The 22,997-nt window shown below is 42.4% G+C and overlaps 15 non-coding genes across 15 annotated transcripts; all 15 read left to right on the top strand.

The window, feature by feature from the left end:
• Positions 1-734: 734 nt before the first annotated feature.
• Positions 735-949, top strand: LOC135784792 (small nucleolar RNA U3). Its single transcript, XR_010546113.1, has one exon. It is a non-coding gene; the product is annotated as a small nucleolar RNA U3 (small nucleolar RNA).
• Positions 950-2,794: 1,845 nt separating this feature from the next.
• On the top strand, positions 2,795-3,009 carry LOC135784800 (small nucleolar RNA U3). Its single transcript, XR_010546119.1, has one exon. It is a non-coding gene; the product is annotated as a small nucleolar RNA U3 (small nucleolar RNA).
• A 1,390-nt stretch (positions 3,010-4,399) lies between these two features.
• LOC135784803 (small nucleolar RNA U3) lies at positions 4,400-4,614 on the top strand. The gene has a single exon (XR_010546122.1). It is a non-coding gene; the product is annotated as a small nucleolar RNA U3 (small nucleolar RNA).
• A 997-nt stretch (positions 4,615-5,611) lies between these two features.
• LOC135784785 (small nucleolar RNA U3) lies at positions 5,612-5,826 on the top strand. Its single transcript, XR_010546107.1, has one exon. It is a non-coding gene; the product is annotated as a small nucleolar RNA U3 (small nucleolar RNA).
• Positions 5,827-7,217: 1,391 nt separating this feature from the next.
• On the top strand, positions 7,218-7,432 carry LOC135784774 (small nucleolar RNA U3). The gene has a single exon (XR_010546097.1). It is a non-coding gene; the product is annotated as a small nucleolar RNA U3 (small nucleolar RNA).
• A 1,007-nt stretch (positions 7,433-8,439) lies between these two features.
• Positions 8,440-8,654, top strand: LOC135784784 (small nucleolar RNA U3). Its single transcript, XR_010546106.1, has one exon. It is a non-coding gene; the product is annotated as a small nucleolar RNA U3 (small nucleolar RNA).
• A 2,265-nt stretch (positions 8,655-10,919) lies between these two features.
• On the top strand, positions 10,920-11,134 carry LOC135784771 (small nucleolar RNA U3). Its single transcript, XR_010546094.1, has one exon. It is a non-coding gene; the product is annotated as a small nucleolar RNA U3 (small nucleolar RNA).
• A 1,007-nt stretch (positions 11,135-12,141) lies between these two features.
• LOC135784755 (small nucleolar RNA U3) lies at positions 12,142-12,356 on the top strand. Its single transcript, XR_010546079.1, has one exon. It is a non-coding gene; the product is annotated as a small nucleolar RNA U3 (small nucleolar RNA).
• A 1,034-nt stretch (positions 12,357-13,390) lies between these two features.
• Positions 13,391-13,605, top strand: LOC135784736 (small nucleolar RNA U3). The gene has a single exon (XR_010546061.1). It is a non-coding gene; the product is annotated as a small nucleolar RNA U3 (small nucleolar RNA).
• A 2,265-nt stretch (positions 13,606-15,870) lies between these two features.
• On the top strand, positions 15,871-16,085 carry LOC135784770 (small nucleolar RNA U3). The gene has a single exon (XR_010546093.1). It is a non-coding gene; the product is annotated as a small nucleolar RNA U3 (small nucleolar RNA).
• Positions 16,086-17,092: 1,007 nt separating this feature from the next.
• On the top strand, positions 17,093-17,307 carry LOC135784752 (small nucleolar RNA U3). The gene has a single exon (XR_010546077.1). It is a non-coding gene; the product is annotated as a small nucleolar RNA U3 (small nucleolar RNA).
• A 1,034-nt stretch (positions 17,308-18,341) lies between these two features.
• LOC135784735 (small nucleolar RNA U3) lies at positions 18,342-18,556 on the top strand. The gene has a single exon (XR_010546060.1). It is a non-coding gene; the product is annotated as a small nucleolar RNA U3 (small nucleolar RNA).
• Positions 18,557-19,589: 1,033 nt separating this feature from the next.
• Positions 19,590-19,804, top strand: LOC135736867 (small nucleolar RNA U3). The gene has a single exon (XR_010527974.2). It is a non-coding gene; the product is annotated as a small nucleolar RNA U3 (small nucleolar RNA).
• Positions 19,805-20,837: 1,033 nt separating this feature from the next.
• Positions 20,838-21,052, top strand: LOC135736866 (small nucleolar RNA U3). The gene has a single exon (XR_010527973.2). It is a non-coding gene; the product is annotated as a small nucleolar RNA U3 (small nucleolar RNA).
• Positions 21,053-22,085: 1,033 nt separating this feature from the next.
• LOC135736875 (small nucleolar RNA U3) lies at positions 22,086-22,300 on the top strand. Its single transcript, XR_010527982.2, has one exon. It is a non-coding gene; the product is annotated as a small nucleolar RNA U3 (small nucleolar RNA).
• The last annotated feature ends 697 nt before the right edge of the window (positions 22,301-22,997 follow it).

Genomic DNA, 22,997 nt, shown 5'->3' with positions numbered 1-22,997 from the left:
CAAGCTGCACACACTACAAAACACTCGATAAAGAGGCGTTCCTGACCATCAGCGAAAATACATTTTCTCACATAAATTCTGGCGAGAAATTTCAACTATCAGGCCATTGCTTCATAAATGGATGATCAACGTGCCCTTCAATTGGTGGACCTTTCTCTGTTAATACCATCTGCACTGGGATTGGCTGGATGACTTACGAGTTGTCATTGTGTCGCTCACATTACGAGATCTCTTGGGGATAATATCAAACAGGTTTGAAAGTATTTGTGGGTCTGTGACAGCTCGAGACAGGTTCGAATCACGTTGCTGGCATACTTATACATAACGACCTTCGGCAGCCGTAACGAGGTCCGATTTGGTCGCGATACGAGGGTTTTGTGGCAGACCTTGGAAATTTGTCCGCGATAGCAAAATCCCGCCAAAATCCAACCTGCAACCAGTCGCAACCTGCAGGCCGTGAGACTCAAACCAGCAACTCTCGGGATATAAGCCAGACTCTCTATCGAGTAGTCGACGACTGCCCATGCCAATGTTGTATCCCTAAATACTTCAAATAACGCATTGTTTTTAACAGATTTGCACACATCCATTCATTAACTACAATCCATAATGAAGGTTTTATAGTTTTGTGTTTCTGAGCCTTTTGTCCCTCTCAGAATCATAAGGCCACAACTTACCATCATTCAGGTTCATCGTCTGTCAGAAGTTGTGTTCGGTAAGCGCGGTGAGATGTCAAGACTATGCTTTCAGGGTTCATTTCTATAGTTTCTAAACTGGGAAATGTGTTTTGAAAGAGTTGAGTCTCTGGAACCACGATGAAGAGTGTTGATGTGCTTCTCTGAGCATGAATCAAGCAATGGTTGCTGATCATTATCACAGATCATTGCTATTGATGAATGTTGTTTAATCCTAATAAGTTTGAAGAAGAGAAGTGCATGATCAGAGTAGTGATGGGCAGAGCGAGGCTTCGTGAAACACTGAAACAGTTGAATCAATTGTGTCGAGGCTTCGAAACATGGATCGAAACTGCCTCCACAGTGACACCTAGTGGTCATTTGCACGTATTGCCATAGAGCAGCCTTGACAAGGTTTTAGACGAGCACTGACAAATTGTATCCCACATGTTGTGTAATTGATATAAGTGATCAGGTGGGAGAGTGGATAGTGTCCTAGACTCTCATGCAAAAGCACTTTGGATCGAACCCCGGGAAACGCATTGTTATTACCGTCGTCACAATTAAGTTACATATTTTTTGTTGTTGTTTTAACATCTGTTTGACAACTACATGAGCTTTTAGGCTCATCTTTGTCAATAACTATAAGCTGGTCTATTTAATAAATAAATTGAATAGAGATAAATACCACATAAACAATAAGAAATTAATAAAATATATCAAGCCACCATGTCACATCTGCTGTGTGTGGAAGGACTTAGCCTACTTCTTTTTTACAGATAATTTCTCCAGCCTTTGAAAAACTCCTCTCACAAAAACCCACAAGGTCAATATGCGTTTATTTCACTTTTATACAGATGTGCGATTGTGTTGTCTGTTCCCGACCGTGCCAATCAAACGCTGATTCGGCAGACCACACCTGATGAAACATTTAATGAAACACTTCGAGGCTTCGTTTGGTCATAGTCACGTGACATGGGTGTTTTGAATCACGCTTCGGATCAGTGTTTCGACACATCTGCGCTTCGGGATCTCGCAAAGCTTCGGAACGACTGTTTCGCGTCAGCCATCCCTAGATCAGAGTGGGTTCATTATTTGAGGTTGAAAGAAAGAATGTGCCAGTAGTTGTTTTGTTTGTGTAAACTAACATTAAAATCCGTGTGGTTTTTGCCTTGTTGTGATATGAGAGTGCTGTGGTTGTTGCCTATTTCAACAAACATGTTGATAGATTTTTGGTGGAGTCGGCTATTGGTGTTAGTTGTCGCAAACACACAACGGTTTTGGAAAACTACCTGAATCAGTGTTTTGCTCAAACTGCGCAACGAAGTTTCTTTTCGTGTTGTCGTCTTGATCTAGCTGCAAGCATACTACACAACACACCGCTGACAAGCTGCACACACTACAAAACACTCGATAAAGAGGCGTTCCTGACCATCAGCGAAAATACATTTTCTCACATAAATTCTGGCGAGAAATTTCAACTATCAGGCCATTGCTCCATGAATGGATGATCAACGTGCCCTTCAATTGGTAGACCTTTCTCTGTTAATACCATCTGCACTGGGATTGGCTGGATGACTTACGAGTTGTCATTGTGTCGCTCACATTACGAGATCTCTTGGGGATAATATCAAACAGGTTTGAAAGCATTTGTGGGTCTGTGACAGCTCGAGACAGGTTCGAATCACGTTGCTGGCATACTTATACATAACGATCTTCGGCAGCCGTAACAAGGTCCGATTTGGTCGCGATACGAAGGTTTTGTGACAGACCTTGGAAATCTGTCTGCGGTAGTAAAATCCTGCCAAAATCCAACCTGCAACCAGTGGCAACCTGCAGGCCGTGAGACTCGAACCGGCAACTCTCGGGATACAAGCCAGACTCTCTAACGAGTAGTCGACGACTGCCCATGCCAATGCTGTATCCCTAAATACTACAAATAACGCATTGTTTTTAACAGATTTGCACACATCCATTCATTAACTACAATCCATAATGAAGGTTTTATAGTTTTGTGTTTCTGAGCCTTTTGTCCCTCTCAGAATCATAAGGCCACAACTTACCATCATTCAGGTTCATCGTCTGTCAGAAGTTGTGTTCGGTAAGCGCGTTGAGATGTCAAGACTATGCTTTCAGGGATCATTTCTATAGTTTCTAAACTGGGAAATGTGTTTTGAAAGAGTTGAGTCTCTGGAACCATGATGAAGAGTGTTGATGTGCTTCTCTGAGCATGAATCAAGGAATGGTTGCTGATCATTATCACAGATCATTGCTATTGATGAATGTTCTTTAATCCTAATAAGTTTGAAGAAGAGAAGTGCATGATCAGAGTGGGTTCATTATTTGAGGTTGAAAGAAAGAATGTGCCAGTAGTTGTTTTGTTTGTGTAAACTAACATTAAAATCCGTGTGGTTTTTGCCTTGTTGTGATATGAGAGTGCTGTGGTTGTTGCCTATTTCAACAAACATGTTGATAGATTTTTGGTGGAGTCGGCTATTGGTGTTAGTTGTCGCAAACACACAACGGTTTTGGAAAACTACCTGAATCAGTGTTTTGCTCAAACTGCGCAACGAAGTTTCTTTTCGTGTTGTCGTCTTGATCTAGCTGCAAGCATACTACACAACACACCGCTGACAAGCTGCACACACTACAAAACACTCGATAAAGAGGCGTTCCTGACCATCAGCGAAAATACATTTTCTCACATAAATTCTGGCGAGAAATTTCAACTATCAGGCCATTGCTCCATGAATGGATGATCAACGTGCCCTTCAATTGGTAGACCTTTCTCTGTTAATACCATCTGCACTGGGATTGGCTGGATGACTTACGAGTTGTCATTGTGTCGCTCACATTACGAGATCTCTTGGGGATAATATCAAACAGGTTTGAAAGCATTTGTGGGTCTGTGACAGCTCGAGACAGGTTCGAATCACGTTGCTGGCATACTTATACATAACGATCTTCGGCAGCCGTAACAAGGTCCGATTTGGTCGCGATACGAAGGTTTTGTGACAGACCTTGGAAATCTGTCTGCGGTAGCAAAATCCCGCCATAATCCAACAAGTCGCAACATGCAGGCCATGAGACTCGAACCGGCAACTCTCGGGATACAAGCCCGACTCTCTAGACCTTAGTAGACCTTTCTCTGTTAATACCATCTGCACTGGGATTGGCTGGATGACTTACGAGTTGTCATTGTGTCGCTCACATTACGAGATCTCTTGGGGATAATATCAAACAGGTTTGAAAGTAATTGTGGGTCTGTGACAGCTCGAGACAGGTTCGAATCACGTTGCTGGCATACTTATACATAACGACCTTCGGCAGCCGTAACGAGGTCGATTTGGTCGCGATACGAGGGTTTTGTGGCGGACCTTGGAAATCTGTCCGCGATAGCAAAATCCTGCCAAAATCCAACCTGCAACCAGTGGCAACCTGCAGGCCGTGAGACTCGAACCGGCAACTCACGGGATACAAGCCAGACTCTCTAACGAGTAGTCGACGACTGCCCATGCCAATGCTGTATCCCTAAATACTACAAATAACGCATTGTTTTTAACAGATTTGCACACATCCATTCATTAACTACAATCCATAATGAAGGTTTTATAGTTTTGTGTTTCTGAGCCTTTTGTCCCTCTCAGAATCATAAGGCCACAACTTACCATCATTCAGGTTCATCGTCTGTCAGAAGTTGTGTTCGGTAAGCGCGGTGAGATGTCAAGACTATGCTTTCAGGGATCATTTCTATAGTTTCTAAACTGGGAAATGTGTTTTGAAAGAGTTGAGTCTCTGGAACCACGATGAAGAGTGTTGATGTGCTTCTCTGAGCATGAATCAAGGAATGGTTGCTGATCATTATCACAGATCATTGCTATTGCTGAATGTTCTTTAATCCTAATAAGTTTAAAGAAGAGAAGTGCATGATCAGAGTGGGTTCATTATTTGAGGTTGAAAGAAAGAATGTGCCAATCGTTGTTTTGTTTGTATAAACTAACATGAGTGCTGTGGTTGTTGCCTATTTCAACAAACATGTTGATAGATTTTTGGTGGAGTCGGCTATTGGTTTTAGTTGTCGCAAACACACAACGGGTTTGGAAAACTACCTGAATCAGTGTTTTGCTCAAACTGCGCAACGAGGTTTCTTTTCGTGTTGTCGTCTTGATCTAGCTGCAAGCATGCTACACAACACACCGCTGACAAGCTGCACACACTACAAAACACTCGATAAAGAGGCGTTCCTGACCATCAGCGAAAATACATTTTCTCACATAAATTCTGGCGAGAAATTTCAACTATCAGGCCATTGCTTCATGAATGGATGATCAACGTGCCCTTCAATTGGTGGACCTTTCTCTGTTAATACCATCTGCACTGGGATTGGCTGGATGACTTACGAGTTGTCATTGTGTCGCTCACATTACGAGATCTCTTGGGGATAATATCAAACAGGTTTGAAAGTATTTGTGGGTCTGTGACAGCTCGAGACAGCTTCGAATCACGTTGCTGGCATACTTATACATAACGACCTTCGGCAGCCGTAACAAGGTCCGATTTGGTCGCGATACGAGGGTTTTGTGGCAGACCTTGGAAATTTGTCCGCGATAGCAAAATCCCGCCAAAATCCAACCTGCAACCAGTCGCAACCTGCAGGCCGTGAGACTCAAACCAGCAACTCTCGGGATATAAGCCAGACTCTCTATCGAGTAGTCGACGACTGCCCATGCCAATGTTGTATCCCTAAATACTACAAATAACGCATTGTTTTTAACAGATTTGCACACATCCATTCATTAACTACAATCCATAATGAAGGTTTTATAGTTTTGTGTTTCTGAGCCTTTTGTCCCTCTCAGAATCATAAGGCCACAACTTACCATCATTCAGGTTCATCGTCTGTCAGAAGTTGTGTTCGGTAAGCGTGGTGAGATGTCAAGACTATGCTTTCAGGGATCATTTCTATAGTTTCTAAACTGGGAAATGTGTTTTGAAAGAGTTGAGTCTCTGGAACCACGATGAAGAGTGTTGATGTGCTTCTCTGAGCATGAATCAAGGAATGGTTGCTGATCATTATCACAGATCATTGCTATTGATGAATGTTCTTTAATCCTAATAAGTTTGAAGAAGAGAAGTGCATGATCAGAGTGGGTTCATTATTTGAGTTTGAAAGAAAGAATGTGCCAGTAGTTGTTTTGTTTGTGTAAACTAACATTAAAATCCGTGTGGTTTTTGCCTTGTTGTGATATGAGAGTGCTGTGGTTGTTGCCTATTTCAACAAACATGTTGATAGATTTTTGGTGGAGTCGGCTATTGGTGTTAGTTGTCGCAAACACACAACGGGTTTGGAAAACTACCTGAATCAGTGTTTTGCTCAAACTGCGCAACGAAGTTTTTTTTCGTGTTGTCGTCTTGATCTAGCTGCAAGCATACTACACAACACACCGCTGACAAGCTGCACACACTACAAAACACTCGATAAAGAGGCGTTCCTGACCATCAGCGAAAATACATTTTCTCACATAAATTCTGGCGAGAAATTTCAACTATCAGGCCATTGCTCCATGAATGGATGATCAACGTGCCCTTCAATTGGTAGACCTTTCTCTGTTAATACCATCTGCACTGGGATTGGCTGGATGACTTACGAGTTGTCATTGTGTCGCTCACATTACGAGATCTCTTGGGGATAATATCAAACAGGTTTGAAAGTATTTGTGGGTCTGTGACAGCTCGAGACAGGTTCGAATCACGTTGCTGGCATACTTATACATAACGATCTTCGGCAGCCGTAACAAGGTCCGATTTGGTCGCGATACGAAGGTTTTGTGGCAGACCTTGGAAATCTGTCTGCGGTAGCAAAATCCCGCCATAATCCAACAAGTCGCAACATGCAGGCCATGAGACTCGAACCGGCAACTCTCGGGATACAAGCCCGACTCTCTAGACCTTAGTAGACCTTTCTCTGTTAATACCATCTGCACTGGGATTGGCTGGATGACTTACGAGTTGTCATTGTGTCGTTTACATTACGAGATCTCTTGGGGATAATATCAAACAGGTTTGAAAGTATTTGTGGGTCTGTGACAGCTCGAGACAGGTTCGAATCACGTTGCTGGCATACTTATACATAACGATTTTCGGCAGCCGTAACGAGGTCCGATTTGGTCGCGATACGAGGGTTTTGTGGCGGACCTTGGAAATCTGTCCGCGATAGCAAAATCCTGCCAAAATCCAACCTGCAACCAGTGGCAACCTGCAGGCCGTGAGACTCGAACCGGCAACTCACGGGATACAAGCCAGACTCTCTAACGAGTAGTCGACGACTGCCCATGCCAATGCTGTATCCCTAAATACTACAAATAACGCATCGTTTTTAACAGATTTGCACACATCCATTCATTAACTACAATCCATAATGAAGGTTTTATAGTTTTGTGTTTCTGAGCCTTTTGTCCCTCTCAGAATCATAAGGCCACAACTTACCATCATTCAGGTTCATCGTCTGTCAGAAGTTGTGTTCGGTAAGCGCGGTGAGATGTCAAGACTATGCTTTCAGGGATCATTTCTATAGTTTCTAAACTGGGAAATGTGTTTTGAAAGAGTTGAGTCTCTGGAACCACGATGAAGAGTGTTGATGTGCTTCTCTGAGCATGAATCAAGGAATGGTTGCTGATCATTATCACAGATCATTGCTATTGATGAGTGTTCTTTAATCCTAATAAGTTTAAAGAAGAGAAGTGCATGATCAGAGTGGGTTCATTATTTGAGGTTGAAAGAAAGAATGTGCCAATAGTTGTTTTGTTTGTGTAAACTAACATAAACTAACATGAGTGCTGTGGTTGTTGCCTATTTCAACAAACATGTTGATAGATTTTTGGTGGAGTCGGCTATTGGTGTTAGTTGTCGCAAACACACAACGGGTTTGGAAAACTACCTGAATCAGTGTTTTGCTCAAACTGCGCAACGAGGTTTCTTTTCGTGTTGTCGTCTTGATCTAGCTGCAAGCATACTACACAACACACCGCTGACAAGCTGCACACACTACAAAACACTCGATAAAGAGGCGTTCCTGACCATCAGCGAAAATACATTTTCTCACATAAATTCTGGCAAGAAATTTCAACTATCAGGCCATTGCTTCATGAATGGATGATCAACGTGCCCTTCAATTGGTGGACCTTTCTCTGTTAATACCATCTGCACTGGGATTGGCTGGATGACTTGCGAGTTGTCATTGTGTCGCTCACATTACGAGATCTCTTGGGGATAATATCAAACAGGTTTGAAAGTATTTGTGGGTCTGTGACAGCTCGAGACAGGTTCGAATCACGTTGCTGGCATACTTATACATAACGACCTTCGGCAGCCGTAACGAGGTCCGATTTGGTCGCGATACGAGGGTTTTGTGGCAGACCTTGGAAATTTGTCCGCGATAGCAAAATCCCGCCAAAATCCAACCTGCAACCAGTTGCAACCTGCAGGCCAGGAGACTCAAACCAGCAACTCTCGGGATATAAGCCAGACTCTCTATCGAGTAGTCGACGACTGCCCATGCCAATGTTGTATCCCTAAATACTTCAAATAACGCATTGTTTTTAACAGATTTGCACACATCTATTCATTAACTACAATCCATAATGAAGGTTTTATAGTTTTGTGTTTCTGAGCCTTTTGTCCCTCTCAGAATCATAAGGCCACAACTTACCATCATTCAGGTTCATCGTCTGTCAGAAGTTGTGTTCGGTAAGCGCGGTGAGATGTCAAGACTATGCTTTCAGGGATCATTTCTATAGTTTCTAAACTGGGAAATGTGTTTTGAAAGAGTTGAGTCTCTGGAACCACGATGAAGAGTGTTGATGTGCTTCTCTGAGCATGAATCAAGGAATGGTTGCTGATCATTATCACAGATCATTGCTATTGATGAATGTTCTTTAATCCTAATAAGTTTGAAGAAGAGAAGTGCATGATCAGAGTGGGTTCATTATTTGAGGTTGAAAGAAAGAATGTGCCAGTAGTTGTTTTGTTTGTGTAAACTAACATTAAAATCCGTGTGGTTTTTGCCTTGTTGTGATATGAGAGTGCTGTGGTTGTTGCCTATTTCAACAAACATGTTGATAGATTTTTGGTGGAGTCGGCTATTGGTGTTAGTTGTCGCAAACACACAACGGGTTTGGAAAACTACCTGAATCAGTGTTTTGCTCAAACTGCGCAACGAAGTTTTTTTTCGTGTTGTCGTCTTGATCTAGCTGCAAGCATACTACACAACACACCGCTGACAAGCTGCACACACTACAAAACACTCGATAAAGAGGCGTTCCTGACCATCAGCGAAAATACATTTTCTCACATAAATTCTGGCGAGAAATTTCAACTATCAGGCCATTGCTCCATGAATGGATGATCAACGTGCCCTTCAATTGGTAGACCTTTCTCTGTTAATACCATCTGCACTGGGATTGGCTGGATGACTTACGAGTTGTCATTGTGTCGCTCACATTACGAGATCTCTTGGGGATAATATCAAACAGGTTTGAAAGTATTTGTGGGTCTGTGACAGCTCGAGACAGGTTCGAATCACGTTGCTGGCATACTTATACATAACGATCTTCGGCAGCCGTAACAAGGTCCGATTTGGTCGCGAGACGAAGGTTTTGTGGCAGACCTTGGAAATCTGTCTGCGGTAGCAAAATCGCACGTAGGAGTTTTCCTTACTCAAACATGTTCTGAGGGCAGCAAGAATATGTTCACAAAAACGACCAATCAAAATGCTCGTTACTGGTTTAAGCCCTCAGCGGAGCCTTCAAGGCAGCTTCTGCAGTGAAGCAGTTCGAGCTCACCGTTGGTCAGATGAGTAGCGCAGATATGGTAAGATAGGAATGAGACTGATTTTGAATTCAGCTCGAAACGTTTCGAGCATTTAAGTGACACGTTTTCACGTGTCCGTGGCACGACTTTCTTTTTCGTGCCAGTTTCATGTATTGTTTATTCAATTGTTTTTCCTATTTTCTTACCATTGTAGCTTGGGATTGGGGTTAGAACAACTTTCTGTTACATAAAATGACATCCTCACCCTAACCCAACTCTAACCCCAACCCCAAGCAAGAACAATTTGAATTTTACATAAATAAATGTATAAACAATGCCGTTCTAACCCAAACTCAACTTTATCCTCGCGCGAAAACAGTTTGAAAATGTGACAAAACGCACAAATCTAACCCCAATCCCAATCGACAATGGTTTGAAAAAAGGAAAAAAAATTGAATAACCAATACATGAAACTGGCACGAAAAAGAAAGTCGTGCTACGGACACGTGAAAACGTGTCACTTAAATGCTCGAAACGTTTCGAGCTGAATTCAAAAACAGTCTCATTCCTATCTAACCATATCTGCGCTACTCATCTGACCAACGGTGAGCTCGAACTGCTTCACTGCAGAAGCTGCCTTGAAGGCTCCGCTGAGGGCTTAAACCAGTAACGAGCATTTTGATTGGTCGTTTTTGTGAACATATTCTTGCTGCCCTCAGAACATGTTTGAGTAAGGAAAACTCCTATCTACAGCAAAATCCCGCCATAATCCAACAAGTCGCAACATGCAGGCCATGAGACTCGAACCGGCAACTCTCGGGATACAAGCCCGACTCTCTAGACCTTAGTAGACCTTTCTCTGTTAATACCATCTGCACTGGGATTGGCTGGATGACTTACGAGTTGTCATTGTGTCGCTCACATTACGAGATCTCTTGGGGATAATATCAAACAGGTTTGAAAGTAATTGTGGGTCTGTGACAGCTCGAGACAGGTTCGAATCACGTTGCTGGCATACTTATACATAACGACCTTCGGCAGCCGTAACGAGGTCCGATTTGGTCGCGATACGAGGGTTTTGTGGCGGACTTTGGAAATCTGTCCGCGATAGCAAAATCCTGCCAAAATCCAACCTGCAACCAGTGGCAACCTGCAGGCCGTGAGACTCGAACCGGCAACTCACGGGATACAAGCCAGACTCTCTAACGAGTAGTCGACGACTGCCCATGCCAATGCTGTATCCCTAAATACTACAAATAACGCATTGTTTTTAACAGATTTGCACACATCCATTCATTAACTACAATCCATAATGAAGGTTTTATAGTTTTGTGTTTCTGAGCCTTTTGTCCCTCTCAGAATCATAAGGCCACAACTTACCATCATTCAGGTTCATCGTCTGTCAGAAGTTGTGTTCGGTAAGCGCGGTGAGATGTCAAGACTGTGCTTTCAGGGATCATTTCTATAGTTTCTAAACTGGGAAATGTGTTTTGAAAGAGTTGAGTCTCTGGAACCACGATGAAGAGTGTTGATGTGCTTCTCTGAGCATGAATCAAGGAATGGTTGCTGATCATTATCACAGATCATTGCTATTGATGAATGTTCTTTAATCCTAGTAAGTTTAAAGAAGAGAAGTGCATAATCAGAGTGGGTTCATTATTTGAGGTTGAAAGAAAGAATGTGCCAATAGTTGTTTTGTTTGTGTAAACTAACATAAACTAACATGAGTGCTGTGGTTGTTGCCTATTTCAACAAACATGTTGATAGATTTTTGGTGGAGTCGGCTATTGGTGTTAGTTGTCGCAAACACACAACCGGTTTGGAAAACTACCTGAATCAGTGTTTTGCTCAAACTGCGCAACGAGGTTTCTTTTCGTGTTGTCGTCTTGATCTAGCTGCCAACATACTACACAACACACCGCTGACAAGCTGCACACACTACAAAACACTCGATAAAGAGGCGTTCCTGACCATCAGCGAAAATACATTTTCTCACATAAATTCTGGCAAGAAATTTCAACTATCAGGCCATTGCTTCATGAATGGATGATCAACGTGCCCTTCAATTGGTGGACCTTTCTCTGTTAATACCATCTGCACTGGGATTGGCTGGATGACTTGCGAGTTGTCATTGTGTCGCTCACATTACGAGATCTCTTGGGGATAATATCAAACAGGTTTGAAAGTATTTGTGGGTCTGTGACAGCTCGAGACAGGTTCGAATCACGTTGCTGGCATACTTATACATAACGACCTTCGGCAGCCGTAACGAGGTCCGATTTGGTTGCGATACGAGGGTTTTGTGGCAGACCTTGGAAATTTGTCCGCGATAGCAAAATCCCGCCAAAATCCAACCTGCAACCAGTCGCAACCTGCAGGCCGTGAGACTCAAACCAGCAACTCTCGGGATATAAGCCAGACTTTCTATCGAGTAGTCGACGACTGCCCATGCCAATGTTGTATCCCTAAATACTTCAAATAACGCATTGTTTTTAACAGATTTGCACACATCCATTCATTAACTACAATCCATAATGAAGGTTTTATAGTTTTGTGTTTCTGAGCCTTTTGTCCCTCTCAGAATCATAAGGCCACAACTTACCATCATTCAGGTTCATCGTCTGTCAGAAGTTGTGTTCGGTAAGCGCGGTGAGATGTCAAGACTATGCTTTCAGGGATCATTTCTATAGTTTCTAAACTGGGAAATGTGTTTTGAAAGAGTTGAGTCTCTGGAACCACGATGAAGAGTGTTGATGTGCTTCTCTGAGCATGAATCAAGCAATGGTTGCTGATCATTATCACAGATCATTGCTATTGATGAATGTTCTTTAATCCTAATAAGTTTGAAGAAGAGAAGTGCATGATCAGAGTGGGTTCATTATTTGAGGTTGAAAGAAAGAATGTGCCAGTAGTTGTTTTGTTTGTGTAAACTAACATTAAAATCCGTGTGGTTTTTGCCTTGTTGTGATATGAGAGTGCTGTGGTTGTTGCCTATTTCAACAAACATGTTGATAGATTTTTGGTGGAGTCGGCTATTGGTGTTAGTTGTCGCAAACACACAACGGTTTTGGAAAACTACCTGAATCAGTGTTTTGCTCAAACTGCGCAACGAAGTTTCTTTTCGTGTTATCGTCTTGATCTAGCTGCAAGCATACTACACAACACACCGCTGACAAGCTGCACACACTACAAAACACTCGATAAAGAGGCGTTCCTGACCATCAGCGAAAATACATTTTCCTCACATAAATTCTGGCAAGAAATTTCAACTATCAGGTCATTGCTTCATGAATGGATGATCAACGTGCCCTTCAATTGGTGGACCTTTCTCTGTTAATACCATCTGCACTGGGATTGGCTGGATGACTTGCGAGTTGTCATTGTGTCGCTCACATTACGAGATCTCTTGGGGAAAATATCAAACCGGTTTGAAAGTATTTGTGGGTCTGTGACAGCTCGAGACAGGTTCGAATCACGTTGCTGGCATACTTATACATAACGACCTTCGGCAGCCGTAACGAGGTCCGATTTGGTCGCGATACGAGGGTTTTGTGGCAGACCTTGGAAATTTGTCCGCGATAGCAAAATCCCGCCAAAATCCAACCTGCAACCAGTCGCAACCTGCAGGCCGTGAGACTCAAACCAGCAACTCTCGGGATATAAGCCAGACTCTCTATCGAGTAGTCGACGACTGCCCATGCCAATGTTGTATCCCTAAATACTTCAAATAACGCATTGTTTTTAACAGATTTGCACACATCTATTCATTAACTACAATCCATAATGAAGGTTTTATAGTTTTGTGTTTCTGAGCCTTTTGTCCCTCTCAGAATCATAAGGCCACAACTTACCATCATTCAGGTTCATCGTCTGTCAGAAGTTGTGTTCGGTAAGCGCGGTGAGATGTCAAGACTATGCTTTCAGGGATCATTTCTATAGTCTCTAAACTAGGAATTGTGTTTCGAAAGAGTTGAATCTCTAGAACCACGATGAAGAGTGTTGATGTGCTTCTCTGAGCATGAATCAAGCAATGGTTGCTGATCATTATCACAGATCATTGCTATTGATGAATGTTCTTTAATCCTAATAAGTTTAAAGAAGAGAAGTGCATGATCAGAGTGGGTTCATTATTTGAGGTTGAAAGAAAGAATTTGCTAATAGTTGTTTTGTTTGTGTAAACTAACATTAAAATCCGTGTGGTTTTTGCCTTGTTGTGATATAAGAGTGCTGTGATTGTTGCCTATTTCAACAAACATGTTGATAGATTTTTGGTGGAGTCGGCTATTGGTGTTAGTTGTCGCAAACACACAACCGGTTTGGAAAACTACCTGAATCAGTGTTTTGCTCAAACTGCGCAACGAGGTTTCTTTTTGTGTTGTCGTCTTGATCTAGCTGCCAACATACTACACAACACACCGCTGACAAGCTGCACACACTACAAAACACTCGATAAAGAGGCGTTCCTGACCATCAGCGAAAATACATTTTCTCACATAAATTCTGGCGAGAAATTTCAACTATCAGGCCATTGCTCCATGAATGGATGATCAACGTGCCCTTCAATTGGTAGACCTTTCTCTGTTAATACCATCTGCACTGGGATTGGCTGGATGACTTACGAGTTGTCATTGTGTCGCTCACATTACGAGATCTCTTGGGGATAATATCAAACAGGTTTGAAAGTATTTGTGGGTCTGTGACAGCTCGAGACAGGTTCGAATCACGTTGCTGGCATACTTATACATAACGATCTTCGGCAGCCGTAACAAGGTCCGATTTGGTCGCGATACGAAGGTTTTGTGGCAGACCTTGGAAATCTGTCTGCGGTAGCAAAATCGCACGTAGGAGTTTTCCTTACTCAAACATGTTCTGAGGGCAGCAAGAATATGTTCACAAAAACGACCAATCAAAATGCTCGTTACTGGTTTAAGCCCTCAGCGGAGCCTTCAAGGCAGCTTCTGCAGTGAAGCAGTTCGAGCTCACCGTTGGTCAGATGAGTAGCGCAGATATGGTAAGATAGGAATGAGACTGATTTTGAATTCAGCTCGAAACGTTTCGAGCATTTAAGTGACACGTTTTCACGTGTCCGTGGCACGACTTTCTTTTTCGTGCCAGTTTCATGTATTGTTTATTCAATTGTTTTTCCTATTTTCTTACCATTGTAGCTTGGGATTGGGGTTAGAACAACTTTCTGTTACATAAAATGACATCCTCACCCTAACCCAACTCTAACCCCAACCCCAAGCAAGAACAATTTGAATTTTACATAAATAAATGTATAAACAATGCCGTTCTAACCCAAACTCAACTTTATCCTCGCGCGAAAACAGTTTGAAAATGTGACAAAACGCACAAATCTAACCCCAATCCCAATCGACAATGGTTTGAAAAAAGGAAAAAAAATTGAATAACCAATACATGAAACTGGCACGAAAAAGAAAGTCGTGCTACGGACACGTGAAAACGTGTCACTTAAATGCTCGAAACGTTTCGAGCTGAATTCAAAAACAGTCTCATTCCTATCTAACCATATCTGCGCTACTCATCTGACCAACGGTGAGCTCGAACTGCTTCACTGCAGAAGCTGCCTTGAAGGCTCCGCTGAGGGCTTAAACCAGTAACGAGCATTTTGATTGGTCGTTTTTGTGAACATATTCTTGCTGCCCTCAGAACATGTTTGAGTAAGGAAAACTCCTATCTACAGCAAAATCCCGCCATAATCCAACAAGTCGCAACATGCAGGCCATGAGACTCGAACCGGCAACTCTCGGGATACAAGCCCGACTCTCTAGACCTTAGTAGACCTTTCTCTGTTAATACCATCTGCACTGGGATTGGCTGGATGACTTACGAGTTGTCATTGTGTCGCTCACATTACGAGATCTCTTGGGGATAATATCAAACAGGTTTGAAAGTATTTGTGGGTCTGTGACAGCTCGAGACAGGTTAGAATCACGTTGCTGGCATACTTATACATAACGACCTTCGGCAGCCGTAACGAGGTCCGATTTGGTCGCGATACGAGGGTTTTGTGGCGGACTTTGGAAATCTGTCCGCGATAGCAAAATCCTGCCAAAATCCAACCTGCAACCAGTGGCAACCTGCAGGCCGTGAGACTCGAACCGGCAACTCACGGGATACAAGCCAGACTCTCTAACGAGTAGTCGACGACTGCCCATGCCAATGCTGTATCCCTAAATACTACAAATAACGCATTGTTTTTAACAGATTTGCACACATCCATTCATTAACTACAATCCATAATGAAGGTTTTATAGTTTTGTGTTTCTGAGCCTTTTGTCCCTCTCAGAATCATAAGGCCACAACTTACCATCATTCAGGTTCATCGTCTGTCAGAAGTTGTGTTCGGTAAGCGCGGTGAGATGTCAAGACTGTGCTTTCAGGGATCATTTCTATAGTTTCTAAACTGGGAAATGTGTTTTGAAAGAGTTGAGTCTCTGGAACCACGATGAAGAGTGTTGATGTGCTTCTCTGAGCATGAATCAAGGAATGGTTGCTGATCATTATCACAGATCATTGCTATTGATGAATGTTCTTTAATCCTAGTAAGTTTAAAGAAGAGAAGTGCATAATCAGAGTGGGTTCATTATTTGAGGTTGAAAGAAAGAATGTGCCAATAGTTGTTTTGTTTGTGTAAACTAACATAAACTAACATGAGTGCTGTGGTTGTTGCCTATTTCAACAAACATGTTGATAGATTTTTGGTGGAGTCGGCTATTGGTGTTAGTTGTCGCAAACACACAACCGGTTTGGAAAACTACCTGAATCAGTGTTTTGCTCAAACTGCGCAACGAGGTTTCTTTTCGTGTTGTCGTCTTGATCTAGCTGCCAACATACTACACAACACACCGCTGACAAGCTGCACACACTACAAAACACTCGATAAAGAGGCGTTCCTGACCATCAGCGAAAATACATTTTCTCACATAAATTCTGGCAAGAAATTTCAACTATCAGGCCATTGCTTCATGAATGGATGATCAACGTGCCCTTCAATTGGTGGACCTTTCTCTGTTAATACCATCTGCACTGGGATTGGCTGGATGACTTGCGAGTTGTCATTGTGTCGCTCACATTACGAGATCTCTTGGGGATAATATCAAACAGGTTTGAAAGTATTTGTGGGTCTGTGACAGCTCGAGACAGGTTCGAATCACGTTGCTGGCATACTTATACATAACGACCTTCGGCAGCCGTAACGAGGTCCGATTTGGTTGCGATACGAGGGTTTTGTGGCAGACCTTGGAAATTTGTCCGCGATAGCAAAATCCCGCCAAAATCCAACCTGCAACCAGTCGCAACCTGCAGGCCGTGAGACTCAAACCAGCAACTCTCGGGATATAAGCCAGACTTTCTATCGAGTAGTCGACGACTGCCCATGCCAATGTTGTATCCCTAAATACTTCAAATAACGCATTGTTTTTAACAGATTTGCACACATCCATTCATTAACTACAATCCATAATGAAGGTTTTATAGTTTTGTGTTTCTGAGCCTTTTGTCCCTCTCAGAATCATAAGGCCACAACTTACCATCATTCAGGTTCATCGTCTGTCAGAAGTTGTGTTCGGTAAGCGCGGTGAGATGTCAAGACTATGCTTTCAGGGATCATTTCTATAGTTTCTAAACTGGGAAATGTGTTTTGAAAGAGTTGAGTCTCTGGAACCACGATGAAGAGTGTTGATGTGCTTCTCTGAGCATGAATCAAGCAATGGTTGCTGATCATTATCACAGATCATTGCTATTGATGAATGTTCTTTAATCCTAATAAGTTTGAAGAAGAGAAGTGCATGATCAGAGTGGGTTCATTATTTGAGGTTGAAAGAAAGAATGTGCCAGTAGTTGTTTTGTTTGTGTAAACTAACATTAAAATCCGTGTGGTTTTTGCCTTGTTGTGATATGAGAGTGCTGTGGTTGTTGCCTATTTCAACAAACATGTTGATAGATTTTTGGTGGAGTCGGCTATTGGTGTTAGTTGTCGCAAACACACAACGGTTTTGGAAAACTACCTGAATCAGTGTTTTGCTCAAACTGCGCAACGAAGTTTCTTTTCGTGTTATCGTCTTGATCTAGCTGCAAGCATACTACACAACACACCGCTGACAAGCTGCACACACTACAAAACACTCGATAAAGAGGCGTTCCTGACCATCAGCGAAAATACATTTTCCTCACATAAATTCTGGCAAGAAATTTCAACTATCAGGCCATTGCTTCATGAATGGATGATCAACGTGCCCTTCAATTGGTGGACCTTTCTCTGTTAATACCATCTGCACTGGGATTGGCTGGATGACTTGCGAGTTGTCATTGTGTCGCTCACATTACGAGATCTCTTGGGGAAAATATCAAACCGGTTTGAAAGTATTTGTGGGTCTGTGACAGCTCGAGACAGGTTCGAATCACGTTGCTGGCATACTTATACATAACGACCTTCGGCAGCCGTAACGAGGTCCGATTTGGTCGCGATACGAGGGTTTTGTGGCAGACCTTGGAAATTTGTCCGCGATAGCAAAATCCCGCCAAAATCCAACCTGCAACCAGTCGCAACCTGCAGGCCGTGAGACTCAAACCAGCAACTCTCGGGATATAAGCCAGACTCTCTATCGAGTAGTCGACGACTGCCCATGCCAATGTTGTATCCCTAAATACTTCAAATAACGCATTGTTTTTAACAGATTTGCACACATCTATTCATTAACTACAATCCATAATGAAGGTTTTATAGTTTTGTGTTTCTGAGCCTTTTGTCCCTCTCAGAATCATAAGGCCACAACTTACCATCATTCAGGTTCATCGTCTGTCAGAAGTTGTGTTCGGTAAGCGCGGTGAGATGTCAAGACTATGCTTTCAGGGATCATTTCTATAGTCTCTAAACTAGGAATTGTGTTTCGAAAGAGTTGAATCTCTAGAACCACGATGAAGAGTGTTGATGTGCTTCTCTGAGCATGAATCAAGCAATGGTTGCTGATCATTATCACAGATCATTGCTATTGATGAATGTTCTTTAATCCTAATAAGTTTAAAGAAGAGAAGTGCATGATCAGAGTGGGTTCATTATTTGAGGTTGAAAGAAAGAATTTGCTAATAGTTGTTTTGTTTGTGTAAACTAACATTAAAATCCGTGTGGTTTTTGCCTTGTTGTGATATAAGAGTGCTGTGATTGTTGCCTATTTCAACAAACATGTTGATAGATTTTTGGTGGAGTCGGCTATTGGTGTTAGTTGTCGCAAACACACAACCGGTTTGGAAAACTACCTGAATCAGTGTTTTGCTCAAACTGCGCAACGAGGTTTCTTTTTGTGTTGTCGTCTTGATCTAGCTGCCAACATACTACACAACACACCGCTGACAAGCTGCACACACTACAAAACACTCGATAAAGAGGCGTTCCTGACCATCAGCGAAAATACATTTTCTCACATAAATTCTGGCAAGAAATTTCAACTATCAGGCCATTGCTTCATGAATGGATGATCAACGTGCCCTTCAATTGGTGGACCTTTCTCTGTTAATACCATCTGCACTGGGATTGGCTGGATGACTTGCGAGTTGTCATTGTGTCGCTCACATTACGAGATCTCTTGGGGATAATATCAAACAGGTTTGAAAGTATTTGTGGGTCTGTGACAGCTCGAGACAGGTTCGAATCACGTTGCTGGCATACTTATACATAACGACCTTCGGCAGCCGTAACGAGGTCCGATTTGGTTGCGATACGAGGGTTTTGTGGCAGACCTTGGAAATTTGTCCGCGATAGCAAAATCCCGCCAAAATCCAACCTGCAACCAGTCGCAACCTGCAGGCCGTGAGACTCAAACCAGCAACTCTCGGGATATAAGCCAGACTCTCTATCGAGTAGTCGACGACTGCCCATGCCAATGTTGTATCCCTAAATACTTCAAATAACGCATTGTTTTTAACAGATTTGCACACATCCATTCATTAACTACAATCCATAATGAAGGTTTTATAGTTTTGTGTTTCTGAGCCTTTTGTCCCTCTCAGAATCATAAGGCCACAACTTACCATCATTCAGGTTCATCGTCTGTCAGAAGTTGTGTTCGGTAAGCGCGGTGAGATGTCAAGACTATGCTTTCAGGGATCATTTCTATAGTCTCTAAACTAGGAATTGTGTTTCGAAAGAGTTGAATCTCTAGAACCACGATGAAGAGTGTTGATGTGCTTCTCTGAGCATGAATCAAGCAATGGTTGCTGATCGCTATCACAGATCATTGCTATTGATGAATGTTCTTTAATCCTAATAAGTTTAAAGAAGAGAAGTGCATGATCAGAGTGGGTTCATTATTTGAGGTTGAAAGAAAGAATTTGCTAATAGTTGTTTTGTTTGTGTAAACTAACATTAAAATCCGTGTGGTTTTTGCCTTGTTGTGATATGAGAGTGCTGTGATTGTTGCCTATTTCAACAAACATGTTGATAGATTTTTGGTGGAGTCGGCTATTGGTGTTAGTTGTCGCAAACACACAACGGGTTTGGAAAACTACCTGAATCAGTGTTTTGCTCAAACTGCGCAACGAGGTTTCTTTTCGTGTTGTCGTCTTGATCTAGCTGCAAGCATACTACACAACACACCGCTGACAAGCTGCACACACTACAAAACACTCGATAAAGAGGCGTTCCTGACCATCAGCGAAAATACATTTTCTCACATAAATTCTGGCGAGAAATTTCAACTATCAGGCCATTGCTTCATAAATGGATGATCAACGTGCCCTTCAATTGGTGGACCTTTCTCTGTTAATACCATCTGCACTGGGATTGGCTGGATGACTTACGAGTTGTCATTGTGTCGCTCACATTACGAGATCTCTTGGGGATAATATCAAACAGGTTTGAAAGTATTTGTGGGTCTGTGACAGCTCGAGACAGGTTCGAATCACGTTGCTGGCATACTTATACATAACGACCTTCGGCAGCCGTAACGAGGTCCGATTTGGTTGCGATACGAGGGTTTTGTGGCAGACCTTGGAAATTTGTCCGCGATAGCAAAATCCCGCCAAAATCCAACCTGCAACCAGTCGCAACCTGCAGGCCGTGAGACTCAAACCAGCAACTCTCGGGATATAAGCCAGACTCTCTATCGAGTAGTCGACGACTGCCCATGCCAATGTTGTATCCCTAAATACTTCAAATAACGCATTGTTTTTAACAGATTTGCACACATCCATTCATTAACTACAATCCATAATGAAGGTTTTATAGTTTTGTGTTTCTGAGCCTTTTGTCCCTCTCAGAATCATAAGGCCACAACTTACCATCATTCAGGTTCATCGTCTGTCAGAAGTTGTGTTCGGTAAGCGCGGTGAGATGTCAAGACTATGCTTTCAGGAATCATTTCTATAGTCTCTAAACTAGGAATTGTGTTTCGAAAGAGTTGAATCTCTAGAACCAAGATGAAGAGTGTTGATGTGCTTCTCTGAGCATGAATCAAGCAATGGTTGCTGATCATTATCACAGATCATTGCTATTGATGAATGTTCTTTAATCCTAATAAGTTTAAAGAAGAGAAGTGCATGATCAGAGTGGGTTCATTATTTGAGGTTGAAAGAAAGAATTTGCTAATAGTTGTTTTGTTTGTGTAAACTAACATTAAAATCCGTGTGGTTTTTGCCTTGTTGTGATATAAGAGTGCTGTGATTGTTGCCTATTTCAACAAACATGTTGATAGATTTTTGGTGGAGTCGGCTATTGGTGTTAGTTGTCGCAAACACACAACCGGTTTGGAAAACTACCTGAATCAGTGTTTTGCTCAAACTGCGCAACGAGGTTTCTTTTCGTGTTGTCGTCTTGATCTAGCTGCCAACATACTACACAACACACCGCTGACAAGCTGCACACACTACAAAACACTCGATAAAGAGGCGTTCCTGACCATCAGCGAAAATACATTTTCTCACATAAATTCTGGCAAGAAATTTCAACTATCAGGCCATTGCTTCATGAATGGATGATCAACGTGCCCTTCAATTGGTGGACCTTTCTCTGTTAATACCATCTGCACTGGGATTGGCTGGATGACTTGCGAGTTGTCATTGTGTCGCTCACATTACGAGATCTCTTGGGGATAATATCAAACAGGTTTGAAAGTATTTGTGGGTCTGTGACAGCTCGAGACAGGTTCGAATCACGTTGCTGGCATACTTATACATAACGACCTTCGGCAGCCGTAACGAGGTCCGATTTGGTTGCGATACGAGGGTTTTGTGGCAGACCTTGGAAATTTGTCCGCGATAGCAAAATCCCGCCAAAATCCAACCTGCAACCAGTCGCAACCTGCAGGCCGTGAGACTCAAACCAGCAACTCTCGGGATATAAGCCAGACTCTCTATCGAGTAGTCGACGACTGCCCATGCCAATGTTGTATCCCTAAATACTTCAAATAACGCATTGTTTTTAACAGATTTGCACACATCCATTCATTAACTACAATCCATAATGAAGGTTTTATAGTTTTGTGTTTCTGAGCCTTTTGTCCCTCTCAGAATCATAAGGCCACAACTTACCATCATTCAGGTTCATCGTCTGTCAGAAGTTGTGTTCGGTAAGCGCGGTGAGATGTCAAGACTATGCTTTCAGGGATCATTTCTATAGTCTCTAAACTAAGAATTGTGTTTCGAAAGAGTTGAATCTCTAGAACCACGATGAAGAGTGTTGATGTGCTTCTCTGAGCATGAATCAAGCAATGGTTGCTGATCGCTATCACAGATCATTGCTATTGATGAATGTTCTTTAATCCTAATAAGTTTAAAGAAGAGAAGTGCATGATCAGAGTGGGTTCATTATTTGAGGTTGAAAGAAAGAATTTGCTAATAGTTGTTTTGTTTGTGTAAACTAACATTAAAATCCGTGTGGTTTTTGCCTTGTTGTGATATGAGAGTGCTGTGATTGTTGCCTATTTCAACAAACATGTTGATAGATTTTTGGTGGAGTCGGCTATTGGTGTTAGTTGTCGCAAACACACAACGGGTTTGGAAAACTACCTGAATCAGTGTTTTGCTCAAACTGCGCAACGAGGTTTCTTTTCGTGTTGTCGTCTTGATCTAGCTGCAAGCATACTACACAACACACCGCTGACAAGCTGCACACACTACAAAACACTCGATAAAGAGGCGTTCCTGACCATCAGCGAAAATACATTTTCTCACATAAATTCTGGCGAGAAATTTCAACTATCAGGCCATTGCTTCATAAATGGATGATCAACGTGCCCTTCAATTGGTGGACCTTTCTCTGTTAATACCATCTGCACTGGGATTGGCTGGATGACTTACGAGTTGTCATTGTGTCGCTCACATTACGAGATCTCTTGGGGATAATATCAAACAGGTTTGAAAGTATTTGTGGGTCTGTGACAGCTCGAGACAGGTTCGAATCACGTTGCTGGCATACTTATACATAACGACCTTCGGCAGCCGTAACGAGGTCCGATTTGGTCGCGATACGAGGGTTTTGTGGCAGACCTTGGAAATTTG

Source organism: Paramisgurnus dabryanus, chromosome 2, assembly GCF_030506205.2.
Source record: "Paramisgurnus dabryanus chromosome 2, PD_genome_1.1, whole genome shotgun sequence".
NCBI lineage: Eukaryota > Metazoa > Chordata > Actinopteri > Cypriniformes > Cobitidae > Paramisgurnus > Paramisgurnus dabryanus.
This window is presented reverse-complemented; position numbering and strand designations above follow the sequence as displayed.